Here is a 14,431-nt window from a genome sequence, read left to right on the forward strand (position 1 = left end):
TCTTCCTTCCTTCCTTCCTTCCTTTCTTTCTTTTTTTCTTTCTTATAGATTTCTGCCTCCTCCCCGCCACCGCCTCCCATTTCCCTCCCCCTCCCCTAATCAACTCCCCAGCTATCTTCTTTTCTGATCCAGGAGGCACAGAACCACTTTTCTGGGGAAGCTGGATCCCTGGGAGGGTTTGTTTCTCTGCTTACCCCTCTTTTGAAGGTGTAGGGAAGAGCCCGACATTGGCTTGACTCCTGGTTAGCATGAGGAAGAACGGAGGAAGGCATCCATAGCCTTTGCTAGACTGAGGCTGAGCAGATTTTCTGGACAGATTGTGAGAGCGGAGGAATGGTTGATGCCTTAAACTACAACCTATCTTGGTACCTTTGAATCTGGAATGAGCTAGAAGTTGGAGTGTGCACTTTGCCCAGCAGGATGTGGACTCAGTATGCTTTTGGGGAACCTGCCCTACTTTTGGAGAAACTTTTGGGGGTCCTGATGTCATTGTGGAGAAGTACGAAAAACACTTTGGTGTTTTAAATTTTCATTTTTATGTGTATGGGTGTTTTGCCTGCATGCATGTCTGTGCACCATGTGTATACAATACCTGCAGAGACCAAAAGAGGCAGTCAGATGTCCCTGGGACTGGAGTGACAGACAGTTGAGGCCATTATGTGGGTACTGGGGAAATCAAAGTCACGTCCTCTGGAAGGGGAACCAGTGCTCTTAACCACTGAGCCATCTCTCCAGCTCCGAAATCACTTCTCGGAAATGACATAAATAATTACAGGTGTCTTTTCTGAATGGGCAAGTTTAAGAAATTGTGACCTAAGCACATGCAAATCCCTTTCATCCTCCCCATTTTCAGCTGGGAAACAGAACACGGCTGCAATTGTCTGTAGATCAACAAAAGGCAAATGTTGCGGAGTTTGTATACAAACATTTGCTTTATAAAATAGTGCCCTGTAAGTGTAAACACATTTTTACATATGTCGAAGTGACTTAAACACCATCAGTTTACCCACAGCAAGTGCCAAATGAAATACCACCATCCCACAAACAAATGGTGAGTGGGTTTTGAATACATCTGCTGTTACAATAGGAGCATTGAAACCGCAAGGCATAGCTCAAATTTTCAGCCCCTGGAAAATTAGAAGCTCAAAATAATGTGAACATAAACAGACATTCTATATATTGCCAGGTTAACTCCGCCACTTGAGGAATGCAAGTTAACAAGAGAGTGAAACTAGACATTATTTCCCCAAAATAAGGCATGAATGGTCAACTCCACATCAGGCAGATAATTTACTTCTAATAAAGCTGTTCTTCCCCAAATTGTGGAAATTCCAAAAGCTGTGGGCACAGAGACACTTTGGGGGAAGTTTTGAGGTCATTGTGGAGATGAATGGGCTTTTCTGGGTTGCAAGGACCCCGAGCAGCCAGACTTCCTGACCGAACAGTGACGTGGGGCTTTTGGCACATTCTCCTTGCAGGAACTAGGCCTTCCTTGAAGCTGGATTTGTTTCCACAGTTTCAGGAAGAGATGTCCCCCATCTTCCAGGACCCAGCGCTGCTTGGCAGCCTGAAATAGAAGTGGACTTTTTCCAGGGAGAGACTAATGGTGTGCCTGTACGTGGCGGTTCTAGCTGGAGAGCCAGGAAGGCGTGAGACCAGAGCGGGGGTGCTGGAAGCCAGGACTTTGAAGTTTGTCTTGGAGAGGACTGTTTTTCTCCATGACTGGGTAACGGGGAAGCAAGAAACACCCTCTTAAGGTTGACCAGTATAACACAGGTTCTCAGTTTACATTGACCAAGCCGTGGTCTTATCGTGCATTCTGAACAGGCAGATTCTGCTACATATCACTTCTTATGTGAATTCTTTTGTTCTATTTGTGTGTGTGTTATGTATGTGTACATGTATGTGTGTGCATGCTTGCACATGTGGGCTATATGTGCCCATGTGTGTGTGTGTGTGTGTATGCCCGTGCATGCATACACATGCACCTGTGTGTTGGTATACACTTGAGCCAGAGGTCAGTTGGTATGAGGTGCCCTGCTATATTATATCACTCTCCCCTCTATGGAGACAGAATGTCTCACCGAACCGAGAGCTAGGCTGGTGGCCAGCAATCCCTAGTCACACTCCAGGGTCTCCTCTACTCTCACAGTACTTGAGTTACAAGCACACGTGGAGGCACACTGGGTTTGTGTGGGTGCTGTGGGTAGATTGAAGGTACCAGAAGAGGGCCTCAGATCCCCTGGAATAGTAGTTACAGACAGACGTGGGCTGCCACGTATGTGCTGGAAATTGACCGTGGGTCCTCTGCAAACGCAGCCAGTGCTCTTAACTTCGGAACCATCTTTCCAGTCACACTGTGAGTGATTTCGATTCTGGATTGTGACAAAATTGTCTCTAGCCCTGTGATTAATTGATTGACTGATTGATTTATAAATAAAACAAGCATAGTTATTAAGAAAAATCCAGAAAGAACTCCTGAGAGTGGGAGGGGTTTCAGTGGCATCAATACCTACTCACTTGAGCCCCAGTCCTGCTCTCCTGAGCTTTGGAAACAGGGGTTCTCTGTGTAACTCTAGCTATCCTAGAAATCATCTTGTAGACCAGACTGGCCTTGAACTCCCAGAGATCCACCTGCCTCTGCCTTCTAAGTGCTGGGGGTAAAGATGTGTGCCACCACATCCAGCCAGATTTGAATTCATAAATACCAAGGCTGGTCTATGCATTTGCTGTGTATGATTCTGCTGATCATGTATTTGAATTTGCAACAGAGTCAAATCTTTACACCAGCTTCTTGGAGCTTACTCTCAGTCCATCTTTGTAAGCTCTCAGACTGGGGCAGGACCGCAGATGACATTTTGAGTGGCATTTGTCTAGCAGGGTTATTATGGTCAGAGGGTTGTGGGGTAGACAGCTGAAGTCACAGTGACCTTGCTCCTGGAGGGTCTCTATTGTTTTGTGAAGTGTCTGTGATGTAGTAGGGCAGTGGAATCAGAGAATCAGAGATTGTGGAGACAACATCTCTATCTTTACATAGACGCTTACGGCATAGCGTGAGGAGACTATATGGGCAAGTCCAACGCCCTGCTGACGTGTACCAGTGTCTGTAGCAACACAGCGAGACTTTCAACCCCCAGGATGGAGTTATGTTATTCCTACGGATTGATTTCAAAATGTAGATGCTGGTAGGAAGGACAGACATTCCCTGAAATGCTAAGGTTGTGGTTTTGAATGTGTAGCTTCTGTCCTGGACCCCAGACTCCTGGAAGGTCCAGATCATGGGAGATCTGTCATGTGCTTGTTTGTTTGGGACTGACTGGCTCAACTTTTCTTCATGTTAGACTATCCTCCACCTTCAATCTGGTCACCTCTACTCTCCTCTCTCAGCAACTGGGGACTGGGGAGAAGGAGAAACAGAAGACTACACTATGCCTGGGGAGGAGCTCATGCTGGAGGGATGAAGGGTGAGGAGGGATGAGGGATGAGGGATGGCTGGCAAAGGCCTCTTGAGTTTGTATGTTGTATGTCAGATGGAGGGGAGAGAGCATCGCTCAGACTTACATGGCCTTCATTCCGATACTTGTGTAGATGTCAAGGATGAGTCTTGATAGTTCCTGGCTGGGTTTCCTTACTGCCAGGGCAAAGGGCCAGTGGAAATACAGCAATGGCTGGCGCTCCTAATGGCACTCCCCAAGTTACCAGCTCCTGTGAATTTCATTCTTAGCTGAAAGAAATAGCACTTTAAGAAAAGATTTTATCTGGGGATGGGAGAGAAGACTGGGTGGCTGACTGCTTACTGCTCTTGCAGAGGACCCGGGTTCAGTTCCCAGCACCAATATAGCAGCTCACAACTGCTTAAAACTCCCGTTCCAGGATACCCAGCACCCTCTTCTGGCCTCTGCAGGCTCCTGCACTCACGTGGTGCACATGAACTCATGCAGCTCACACACATACCCATAAAAAAGTCTTTTCAAAAAAGAAAACAAGACTTTATTTTTAAAATAGCTTTGGATAGCACAGAGAGTTTCCATCTACCTTGCACCCAGGTTCACCTATTGGTTTCACCTGACGTTAGCATGGCTCATTTCCTGGAACTTACGAACCACTGTTGACCAGTGTGATTAAACTGCACCCTGTAGGTGCTAGGGTGGGTGCTGGAGTCCGTGCAGAGGTGGGGGTGGGGGTGGGTGCTGGGGTTAAAGACCATTACTTATTCAGATTTCATCCGTCTTCCCCATGTCTCCTTTCCACAGAATCCCCCCACACACACACACAGTACATTTAGCTGTTGTGCTTCTTTGGGCTCCTTTTAGCTACAAGTTCCTCAGGATTTCCTTGCTCAGGTGACCTTGGCGATTTTAAGGAGCACTGCTCTAATATTTTATAGGATGTCTCTCTACTGGAATTTTCCTGGTTGTTTTGGTCATGTTTAGACCAGATCTTTGAGTTTCTGGGGGTGAAGTGGTCATGTCATATCAAAGGGGCATAGTATCAACACAGGGCTCGTCATTGCCTTTGATCTTTTGGTTGAGGATTTGTAGGGGTTTTTCAACTGTAAAATAGCATTTCTTCTTTTCTACCACCCTGTTCTTGCTCAAGGAGTGGGGATTTGTGCGTTTCTTCCTGGAGGGTGAAGCATTTACATACATTATTTGGAATTCTTTTTTTAATTTTTATTTTATTTATTGGCGCGTGTGTGCACATGCACACGCATACATGAGAGAGCATGCCAGGGACCATGTGTCAGATGATAACTTTTCAGAGTCAGTTTTGTCCTCTGGGTCCTGGGGATGAAACCCAGGTCGTCAGACTTAGCAGCAAGCACCTTGGCCAGCTGAATCATCTCATCAGCTTTGGAATATCTTTTACCTACTTCAGTGTTTAATCTATCATTTATTTACTGCACTGTGAACCCACAGGTATTTATATCATATTTTGGACTCCCATCTATCACTATGTGATTTAGTTTATCACTCGGATTGTCCTAGCTTTAGCCTTTGGGTGTTTTTTCATGGGGCTCCTATGTCCCTCTTGACACTCTCACACAAATGTAGAGTTTGTTTATTCTTTAGTAGTGCCCCTCACACACCCCAACACCCACCCCAGCGCCCACCCCACACCTCCACGAGCACCCACCCCCACTCCACCCCAGCACCTACTCCTTACACACCTCAACACCCACCCCAGCACCCACCCCACACTTCCACGAGCACCCACCTCCACTCCATCCCAGCACCTAGCCCTTACACACCCCAGCACCCACCCTAGCACAGCTGACGACCCAGCAAAGTTGTGGGCCTGCAGCCCTCTGCACAACTTGCAGATAGCTAGGTTGATGGGAGCTCCTCACTGTAGCAGCTCCTACTCCTAACCTCCTAAATCCCATGAGAATCTTATTCTCCAGCCAGGAAAGCATCTATCCGGAGGAGATGGCTACCCAGTGATGGATGGAGATAGAGACAGAGACCCACACTGGAGCACTGGACTGAGCTCCCAAGGTCCAGTTGAAGAACAGAAAGAGGGAGAAGATGAGCAAGGAAGTCAGGACTGCGAGGCGTTCGTCCACCTACTGAGACCGTGTGACTGGTCTAAGGGGAGCTCACCAAATCCAGCTGGACTGGGACTGAATGAGCACGTGATCAAACTGGACTCTCTGAATGTGGCTGACAATGGGGGCTGACTGAAAAGCCAATGATAATGGCACTGGGATTTGTCTCTACTGCATGTACTGGCTTTTTGGGATCCTAGTCTGTTTGGATGCTCACTTTCCTAGGCCTGGATGGAAGTGGGAGAGCCTTAGACTTCCCACAGGGCAGGGTACCCTGCCCTCTCTTAGGACTGGAGGGGGAGGGGAGAAGGTGAGTGGGGGAGTGGGAGGGAAATGGGAGGAGGTGGAAATTTTGAATGGTATTATTTATAAAGCAAAAATAAAATAAAATGTTTGAAAAAAGAGTGGGTCTTCTTTTGGAGGAGACTAGAATTTGGTTCCCAGCATCCTTCCTGGGGGGTTACGAATTGGTACCTCCAGTTCCAGGGGGTACGGTGCCCTTCTCTGGCCTTCATGGGCACCTATAGTCACATGAACATACACGGCACACATATACACATAATCTTTTTTTTAAAGATTTATTTATTTATTTATTATGTATACAACATTCTGCCTCCATGTATGTATGCCTGCACGCCAGAGGAGGGTGCCAGATCTCATTACAGATGGTTGTCAGCCACTATGTGGTTGCTGGGAATCGAACTCAGGACCTCTGGAAGAGCAGCCAGTGCTCTTAACCACTGAGCCATCTCTCCAGCCCCACATAATCTTTTAAAATATTTAAAAAAGAAGATGAGGAAGAAGGAGAGGAAGAAGAAGAAAGAGGAGGAGGAGAAGGAAGAGGAGGAGAAGACGGAGAAGAAGGAGAAGACGGAGAAGAAGGAGAAGACGGAGAAGAAGAAGAAGAAGAAGAAGAAGAAGAAGAAGAAGAAGAAGAAGAAGAAGAAGAAGAAGAAGAAGAAGAAGAAGAAGAGGAAGAAGATTAACTAGAAGACCCCAAGAGAGAGTGATGCACTCCGTGACTATCAGGAAGTAAGATGTAGCAGATTGTAGCAGAAATTACTGACCTGGCAAATGTCCCTTTTGAAACATAATGGTGACCTTTGTCCCACTGACATGTGGAGTCTTGTCTCTCCCTGGGTTTGGATGAGGTCGTGACTCACTATCATCAGAAGAATGTAAACAGCGACTAGGAGCCGGCTCCTCTGGCAAAGCACTCACTACAGAGGCATGGGCACCTGCATTAGGAGCTCCAGCACCTGTGGAAAGCCCTGGACGATGTGTCTGTGATTCCAGCACCAAGGAGGTGGAAACAGATGGTCTGGAGCCCACTGGCCAGACAGCCCAGCCCAATCAGAAGGCACCAGGTTCAGTGAGAGACCCTGCTCAAAAAATAAGATGAAGGGGCTGGAGAGATAGCTCAGCACTTAAGAGTTCTAACCGTTCTTACAGAGAACTTGGGGTTGAGGTTCCCAGCACCTACATGGTGGCTCATAATCACCTGTTAACTGTAGCTCCAGAGGCTCCTGTTCCTTCTCCTGGCTTCCAAGGGCACCAGGCACAAATGTGGTGCACAGGTATATGTGCAGGCAAAACATATATATACCTAAAATAAAGTAAATAGACCTTTTTAAAAAGTCAGTGACATAGGGTTAGGTATTTAGCTCAGTGGTAGTGTGCTTGCCTAGCAAGCACAAGGCCCTGGGTTTGGTCCTCAGCTTGGAGGCAGGGAATAAGTGACAATCTCAAAAGGCACTTTAAAAAATAAGGTGAGAAACTTCTAAGAAAGACAATGGTGTCAGCTCTCGCCTTCCCGTGTCCCTGCACGCACATGTACATACACACAAACCACAAACATCAGTGTGACATCATGAAATGTCAGAAAAGGGAAGGCATCTTTGTTCAGGGAACCACTTCACTGTAACCTGGAACTGCTGTGTAAATAAACAGTCTGAAGCCACCATGCTGTGAGGAAGCCCAAGGAGAGGGTGGGGTGCTTGGCCAGTCCCTTTGCTCCTGCAATACTAAAATCACTCTCCCTTGTTCTCTGGCAATGGTCAGCTAATGGTGATACCGAATAAATCATCTGAGATCTCCCAAATTCCCGACACTAAGATACTTTAAGACAATTGCTAGAGTGGGATTTGGTAGCACAGACCTACATCCCAATACATGGAGATTGAACTTCGTAAATTCAAGACCTTCCCGAGTTGCGGAAAGGGCTGAAGATCAGCTTGGGTGATGGAAAGGGACCCTGTATCAAAACTTTGAAAGTTTTTGTTGTTGTTGTTGTTTTGCTTTTTTGAGACAGGGTTTTCTGTGTAGCCCTGACTGTCCTAGAACTCTCCCTGAAGTCCAGGCTGGCCTCAAACTTAGAGATCCACCTGCCTCTACCTCCCAAGTTCTGGAATTAAAGGCGTGCACTGCCACCACCCAGTGAAAATTTGAAAGGATTTTTAAAAGGCTGGGACGGAGCTGAGGAGTAAGGTACTCACACAGCATGCACAACACCGTGGGTTCCATCACCAGCACTGCCGAAAACCAATACCAAATTGAAGAAATAAAGCAACTGCTGAGCTTTGCAGTTCATGCTTAGCGTCTCAGCACTTGAGGACAAGGGCAGGGTGATTGCTGTAAATTCAAGTCAAGGAACTATATGTATAGCCCAGGCTATCCAACTATGGCTGCTGTAAGTGTCTAAGTGACGATTTTCTGAATATTTCCCATCAATATTTGCCAGAACATAAAAGATTCTAACATCTTAACTAGGATAAGCTGATGCTGGCACACAAACAGGCAGATGATAGAGCCAAAGAGAGAATCCAGAAAAGAAAGAACGTCAACAAAGGCAGGGACTTAGTGCTCATAAAATGTGACACCCTCAATCAGAGAGGAAAGCAGGTTTTTTTTTTTTTTTTTTTTTTTTTTAAACAAAGGTGTCACAACACCCTGGCAAGTCTCTAAAAGGAAAAAAAAAAAGAAGTCTTTCTATCACCTAGCAAGATAAAACCCAAGTGTGTGGGAAATTTAAACAGATAAAAGCAAATCTAGCAAAGGAGCTAGAAGAGAACATGGGCAATTTTCTGAGGAGTTTAGGCTGGGCGGACCTTAATAAGGAAAAGTCACAGTTTACTACAAATGGTTGTGAAATATCTGTGTAACTATGTAACGATGTGCTGCTGTTTTACCTTGCCTGCCAAAAGCATCTGACTGGCCTAATAAAAAGCTGAACAGCCAATAGCTAGGCAGGAGGTATAGGTATTATTTCCAGGTAGAGAGAGTAAGTAGGAGGAAGACTTTAGGCTCCAAAAAAGAAAGAAAGAAAAAAGAGACGCCAGGGAGATACCAGCGGCCAGGCAGTCAGACATGGAGGAAGCAGGGAAATAGGACGTACAGAATGGAAGGCTAATGAGAGCCTAAGGCAAGGGTAGATGAACAGAAACAGCTTAAATTAGTTAAAAGAGCTAATGGGACAAGCTTAACCTAAGGCCAAGCATTCATAATTAATAATAAGTCTCCATGTTTTTATTTGGGAGCTGGTTGGCAACCCAATGAGAATTCCAACTACAACAAATTTAAAAACATGAAAGGCTGAAATAAGAGATAGATGTGTGTGTATGTGTATATATATATACATACATACATACATATGCATAAATATTTTATGTTTTTTGTTTGAAGACCTATTCCATCTATATGAGAATAAAGTAAAAATTAGTATAATGATAACTCCACTTTCTATGTTTATTTTCTTGAAAAAAGGAAAGAAATAATCACTATGTATGAGAACATCAAGGCATGTCAGCTGTAGGATTTAGTTTTACTTTGGAACATTATTTTCTTGATTTTTTTTTCCTTTTAGTTTAGAAAAGCAAAAGGTCATTGGATCGGTCCACTGACTCTTGGGTTCAAAGGAACAGAGAATACCAAAGCCAGAATTCCACTCCTCTCTGTGAGCATACACTGAGAGATACAACATGGTCTTTTGTGAGCCTTTTGTTGTTGTCTTTAAAATTGTTTCATTTTTAAGATTTTGTGTGTGTGTGTGTGTGTGTGTGATGTGTGTGCAAGTGCCCATGGAGTCAGATGAGAATCTCAGATCTCTTGTAGCTGGAGCCACCAGATGTGGGCGCAGGGAACCGAACTCTGGTTCCATGGAAGAACAGCAAGAGCTCTTAACCTCTGAGCCATCTCTCCAGCCTGTTCTGTACCTTCTTGGACTTTCCTTAGGACCTTAGCCTGCTTGTAAATATTCAAGGGAATATTTTCTATGTAGAAAAGGCTCCCAGTTTTCCTAGTGTTTGAGCTGAAAGCCCTTTGAGTGACGTTGTTATGCAAATTTTCAGGAAAAAAAATACTTGAATTTTAGGCTGGAGACTATCAGAGGGAAAGAATGGTTCTCTCCGATTACCATCCCACATTGACATCCAAGGGTTTGGAGTGTGGCTCAGTATGAGCTCAGCATCGGGTGAGAGCCTGGGTCGCATCCTCAAGACCACCAAAACAAAGCAAAATTGACAGCAACGCCTCTCCTGAACCGGGGCCAGATTGGTTCTCTTCTGTGTGAAGGGAGACTCCTCCCAGGCAAACCTGCCAGGCATCTGTGCAATTCATTAAAAAAAGAAATGGAGCAAGAGTCACGTCTTTACTTCTGAGAGAAGCTAGGGTTCTCTGATTCTGTAAAGACAGTGTGGGAAGCTGAGCGCTGCTTTCTTCTGCCCCGTGATTTTGCAGGACATGGATAGCTCCCATGGGTCTTTCTCTGTCTCCCCAAGTACACTCTTACTCTCTTCTAAAGCATGCCCTTGTAGAAAATATTCTAGAATATTTTTTGCAAAGTATTTAAGATAGATATTTGTTATGTACAAATCCAAAGTGGATGTTTTTGAATATTCCTTCCTTGCATTCTCTCTCTCTCTCTGGTCTGGCTGTGGTGGTGCACATCTTTAATCCCAACACTCAGAGGCAGAGGCAGGTGGATCAGCATAGTTTGAGGCCAGCCTGGTCTACAGAGGAAGTTCCGAGATAGCCAGAGCTACACAGAGAAATTCTGTCTCAAAAACAAAAACAAAATGGTGTGTGTGTGTGCTGATTGTCACAATGTGTGCTTGTATATGTGTGTGTTTGTGAGTGTGTGTGTGTGCGTGTGTGTATTTGGTGCAGGGAGGGAGGCTGTGCTAGGGACTGTAGTGCTTTCTTTCTATGCTGCATCTCCAGTCCACAATTCCTTTTTGTTTGATTTTTGAGACAGGGCTTTTTCATGCAACCTGGCTGTCCTGGAACTCGCTCTGTAGACCAGGCTGGCCTTGAACTCATAGAGAGCCACTTCCCTCTTCCTCCCAAGTGCTAGGATTAAAGGCCATCAATGCCTGGCCTACAACTGTATTTTGAAAAGCCCAAACAACATTATGAAATTAACTTTAAGGTTATAATAATAAGCAACGTGTTAGCCAGATACTTAAATGCTGTCTTTCCTGAAAAATCAACTTTATCAATAAAGTATCTTTTATTGTTGATCAGCAAAAAAGGGAAAAAACATTCTTGTGAAATGAGAAGAAAAAGTAATTCCAAAGTTTTGTTTTAGGTTAATAATTGGTAACTGTGGGACTTTCCCTTAACCTCAAGAAGCAACTGAAGACGTATCATTAGAAAATGAGTTTTGTTTTTCTTCCAGGACATAATACATATAGAGAGGGGGGTTGTTAGCAAACATTCTTGGGACACCAGGCTGAGGCTGTGTTCTGCGGTTTGCAAGGGAGTGAGTATGGACTGAGTGTGTGTGCGTGAGTGTGGACTGTGTGTGCGTGAGTGTGTGTGCGTGTGTTGTCTTCATTCTGGTCTGAAAAGATGAGGCAGGTGTTTGTGACAAGCTGTGATGAGGACTTTAGATTACTTGAATCTATTGTGTGTTTTTCCTTGTTGGGGAGAAAAGAGAGAGAGAGAGAAAGAGAGAGAGAGAGAGAGAGAGAGAGAGAGAGAGAGAGAGAGAGAGAAAGCTAAAAACAAGCCTTTATTTAAAGGAAGCCCCAGTTAAAGTGCTTGACAAAGGCTATTTGGCTCAGGGAGTCTTATGAGGCCAGAGGCTGAAATCAACACCCACAACAGGGTTCTGATAGTTTGAACCTCAGAATTGAAGTACTGGGGCTTAAACCTGAGGCTGGAGCCTAGAAGCCCAAGTACTACCTCTGAGCTTTGTTCTTTGTTCAAAGATTGAGACAGAATCTCAGTATATACACCAGGCTGGCCTCCAGCTTTGGAGCTTCCTGACTTGTCCACCCTAGAGCTGGGATTATACCAGTCCAATATACAGCATAATATGCTTTTATTGACCTTGGTTGGAGTGACGTTTACCCAGTAATACAAACAGTCTAATTCTAGAACACCAACAGACCTCAGGTGCCACAGCTAACAGGTCCTGAATGTTTACAGGGGTCAGTGTGACCTCCTGGCAGGAGAGGAAACATTCCAAAGAGGTTTGCTCCCTCCTTAAAGTTCTCTTACAGGAGTCTCATGCTAGTGGGGAGAGGAAGGCTAAAACCATGGCACAAGAGAGCGGAAGACCTTGCCTCCCAGAGACTTCACTTATCTTAATTTAAAAAAAAAAAATTGGGACTAGAGAGATGGCTTAGTGGTTAAGAGCACTTGGTGCTCTTGCTGAGGACCCAGGTTCTGTTACCAGCACTTACAGGGCAGGTAACTCAACATTGTAACCCCAGTTCAAGGAGGATCCCATACCATCTTCTGGCTTCAGCAGGCACTGCACACACATGCTACAATTGTATACATGAAGGCAAAACACGCATACACATAAACTTAAAAATGAGATAACTTCGGGCTAGAGAGCTGGCTCAATGGCTAAGAGCACTGGCTGTTCTTTCAGAGGTCCTGGGTTCAATTCCCAGCATCCACATGGTCACTCACAACTTTCTGTAACTCTAGCTCTAGGAGATCCACCACCTTCTTCTTGCTTCTGATGGCACCAGGCATGCATGTGGTGCACACACATATACATGCAGGCAAAACACCAATGCACAGAAAATTAAAGTAAAAATTTTAAATTTGTATTTAATTATTTGTGTGTGTGTGATGTAGGTGTGAGTGTGGGTGTGGAACATGTGTGTAGGTCAGAGGATAAATTTTCGGAATTGGTTCTCTCCTTCCACTGTGGGTTCTGGGAATGGAACTCGGGTTGTGAGCCTCGCAAGGCAAAAGCTTTTAGTCCCTGAGCCGTCTCATTGGTCCCAAGAATTCACACAGTTCTGACAACTTGCTGGACCACCTTGCAGGACAGACTGGAGCTGAGACAGTGACAGTGTCAGGACCACACCTTGGCCAGACTGCTTAATTTTACATACCTCTTTCCCCTGTTTAAACCTAAACTGTGTATCAGTGCCCACACACAGGACTCCTTTATTCTCGTCCCCATGTGACCTCCTAGGAAAAAACTCTCTCTGCTTTTACTATTGCCTCTTTAATTGAAGTGCTAGGGACTGGTGGGTGTGACTAGTTTACTGGGACTGCCAAAGCTCAGATGGTACCTTAAAACTCCAGCAACCCTGGGGAAGGCCCGTGTTGGCACCTCGAGGACTCTCAGTCACCTGAGGAGGGTGTAATTCTTTATTTCTCAGGTGAGGAAACAGATGGCCCTCAAGTTAGTTATGTAGTGAAGCTTGGTTTTGACCCCAGAAGTTAAATCACCTGCTAGAGACTGTAAGTAACTGTGCAGCAGGCACTTTAGACTGTGTTCCCGAAGAGGAAGCTGGTTAGAAGTCTCTGCCAGCACTCCCAGGAAGGCCACTGCCTTCTGTGCAGGTCACCCCACATGCACACCTCAGCCCCAACAATCTCAGAAAACCAATCCCTATAAACTCAGAAAGCATAAGGAATTTTATTCTTAGAACAACAACAATAAAAACAATAAATTCAGCACTGGTAGGGTGGAGTGGGGCCCCAGAGAAGGCAAAAGGCAGACCAGGAGAGATAGGTTTGGCAAGAACTTTAAGGACATCCTGTCTCTAAGTCATACCAGGTCACTTTGGAAACCGAGAACCAATAGCACCCAATGGCACATGGCACAAGTGACCTATTGTCCTTTTATCTCAAACAACAGCCAGCCTACTTAGCATGCAAAGCACATGTGGTGAGGGAATACTGCCACCAGGCTCACAGTCTGCGTCCCTTGCCGTCCCTTGCGGGATCAGTGTGCTAGAGTGCGTTCTGGTCATTCACTCTTACAGCTGGAGGTGGTGGCAAGACCACCGGGTTCACAGGGATTCATGGCGGTGGCACAGGGAGATACAGACCGGGTTGAAGGCAGCTCCACAGCACTGCCCTTTCCTTACTCCCGTTTCCCTGTAGGCATGGAGATGATCTGTTTGCTATCGGCCCCTATCCGCAGAAGGGACACTTGCTCAAAGTGGGTAGCCCTACTGTGCGCGCCGTTGCAACCCCATACAGTATGGGCTTCCTGCACTCCCGGGAAGACCACCTCCTTACAGGTGTAAGTGGTGCTGGCTACCGGAGGATTTCCGCCTGTGAGCTTCTCCACTATCGGTGGGGCCTCAGGTAGACACCCACTTCTCCTTTCCTGACGGGGTTCTCCATGGTCGCAAGAATGCAGCAGACATGACTGTTCCTACTGCACAGAAGCCAGGAAGGCACAGTGACATGCTGGTGGTTTACCGAATGTGGCCACTTGTGTGGGTTCAGCCCTCAAGGATGGAGGTGGCAGTTCCTGTCAGGATGGCTGAATTCTTCTGCTCCCACTAGCCTGACTATTGTAAAGGTGACTAAGCCCAGGTAGCCGGGATCAATGGGATGCTATACAGTTACACTCCCCATGTTAAAGGTTGATGGTGAATCTCATTCATCACCTGGGTGTCA

The sequence above is a fragment of the Microtus pennsylvanicus genome, chromosome 13, assembly GCF_037038515.1.
Source record: "Microtus pennsylvanicus isolate mMicPen1 chromosome 13, mMicPen1.hap1, whole genome shotgun sequence".
In the NCBI taxonomy this organism is placed as follows: Eukaryota; Metazoa; Chordata; class Mammalia; order Rodentia; family Cricetidae; genus Microtus; species Microtus pennsylvanicus.